Source organism: Empidonax traillii, unplaced genomic scaffold, assembly GCF_003031625.1.
Source record: "Empidonax traillii isolate 1590-97213 ecotype Southwest subspecies unplaced genomic scaffold, ASM303162v1 scaffold990:size286031, whole genome shotgun sequence".
In the NCBI taxonomy this organism is placed as follows: domain Eukaryota; kingdom Metazoa; phylum Chordata; class Aves; order Passeriformes; family Tyrannidae; genus Empidonax; species Empidonax traillii.
Window position 1 is genome coordinate 70,494 of NW_020956183.1, and position 2,380 is coordinate 72,873.

Consider the following 2,380-nt stretch of genomic DNA (forward strand, 5'->3'; position numbering starts at 1 on the left):
CAGCTGAGCAGGGCTGTACAACCCTCCCAGTGCCCCCAGTGACACCAGCTGAGCAGTGCTGTACAACCCCAATCCTGACTGAAGGACCCCAACATTCCCAGTGCCCCAGGTGACACCAGCTGAGCAGGGCTGTACAACCCCAATCCTGACTGAAGGACCCCAACATTCCCAGTGTGGGAGGTGACACCAGCTGAGCAGGGCTGCACAACCCCAGTCCTGACTGAATCCAGCGGTGCTGCACAAGGAGAGGCAACATTTATGCTGTATTTTAGAGAGACACACACACATGCATGGCACACGTGCATACACCCACATCTTAAAATACTAACACACAATATTTTTATCACATCAAGAACCTGATACTTGCTAGAGGCAACGAATGGCTGAAATCACACTCCCTAAATTAATAATGCCAGTGCTACAGGCTCAGGAAGTTTGCAGGTACCCTACATGTTGCTAAGGGAACTTTTCCAGTGCTGTACTAGAAGCACAAGAAGAGATTTATCAGCATATACTTTCTTTAATGAACATTGAAGCTCTGTGGGTATGTCTGGTTCTATGTTCAAGGTTTAATAGACATAAGGACAATAAAGGTTATTAAGTAATTTCTGCAGTTATATAATTTCTATTTAAATTAATACAAACCTAGCACCTAGTGGATACACTTAGGAAACAACCCCCCTGATTCTCATTTATAATGCTGATAGTGATTTTACCCAATTAAGACAACAGAAAAATAGCTTGTTTACGTGAAAGACAGTCTTATAAGCTCACAGTAGAAAAGCTCAAGTTAATTCAAGCAGCCATTTAACCATTAAGAATGGACAACAACGAGTTCACTTGTAGAATGTTTGGCAAATAATTAACTTCTGGAAATTCCCGAGTAAGAATTTCCAATAAAAACTTCATTAATAAGTAACTGAAATCTAGAACATTTTTACCCATTTAGCTGCTCTCTTGTAGAGAGAATACCAAAACCGTATGAGTTTATTAGTATGCCACAAGCATTGAGATGTAAATGTCTCTAATCCACTTCTAAATGAATCTTCTGTTGAGTGTGCTCAGCCACTTCCAAACTTAAGAAAAAAGTATTTGTAAGCTCATGAAATGAGTGTCTTTTTTCTCTTTTCTGATTTTCATGAGCTCTTACAATGTATTTAAGGTATGTGAAGACAAACAAGCTGCACACGATTGCAAATGTCACCTGCCTCTCCCCATAACTGTTTTTTAATACTTTCACAATTAGTTAAAGAGCAGACTACATTTAATTTTCTGTACATCTGCAGAAAGCAAAAACATAAAAACTAAGTAAAATGTTGTTCCAAAAGGACAGCCCAATTCTGTGATATCTGGGGAACGAAAAGCAATTTGGATATATTCTATTTGCATTAATTTTTAATAGCAGAACCCGAGATTTCTATCAAAGAACAACTCTGGCCACTGCTTGGAGAGGGGTGTGTTTTAAATGCACAGTACCAGAAGAGCTTGACTGCCAGTCTTACTTGAGAATCGTTATTGAGATATCATATCCATACATTGCACAGTTTCTCTAGAGTGCTGGCAAAGAGAAAAGAGGAAGAGTCTGGCAAGAGCCTAAATTTCAAAACTACTCTGTAAGGAAAAAAGAAGCAGAAAAAGGAAAAGTTTCTGGGTGAAAGTCTTCACTTCCCATGCACAATAACAGGACTAACAGCAGTGTTTGCCCCATGGGGGCCAATCTTTGGGAACCTTGAGAAGGTAAATGCTTTTCTGAACTAGGCGGGGGTGCTCCACAAAAGCTCCCCCACAGCTCAGAACCAGAGTGAAGGACACGAGAAAGCAGAGTGGGTAACAAATAGGAGTTCCATGGCAAGGAGGGAACACCCCTCAGGTCAGGGGCAAGGCTCTCACTGCCAGCTAGATCAGAAACAAAGTATTGCAGGAGACTAAAGAGCTGCTTACGAAGCAGCTTCACTGCAACTTGTATTACCCCTGAAATAGAAACAGCTCCATATTCCACATTCATCCCCACCTCCAGCCTTACGTGGCACTGCCATTTGTGACACTTCGTTACTTGCACCAGAGAACTGGTCCAGTCGAAAATAATTCTATACAAGCATTTTTCCTTCCTTTTTTGCCAGTTCTGATTTCATCTGAATCAGCCCTCTGATCTGGCTTGTTCTTTGGCTGCACAAAAAAAGTGTCAGCACCAAGGAGTTAATGAGAACACACACCTGTGGTGAGAAAAATGGAATAATAACCAGCTCCTCTTGCCATCAGCGTGCATTGTTGGGCCAAATGAAAATCAACCCTATCCCCAAAGCCTCCCAGCAGAAGTTCAGCAATGATTTGGTCGGTCTGCAATGTGAACAATAGACAGCCAGTGAGGAGGGAGTGTCTT

The 2,380-nt window shown here is 41.7% G+C and overlaps 1 protein-coding gene across 1 annotated transcript in view; it reads right to left on the reverse strand.

The window, feature by feature from the left end:
* Nucleotides 1-2,380, reverse strand: part of MTMR10 (myotubularin related protein 10) — a 34,486-nt gene that overhangs the window by 25,124 nt on the left and 6,982 nt on the right. The gene's annotated exons all lie outside the window — the stretch shown is intronic.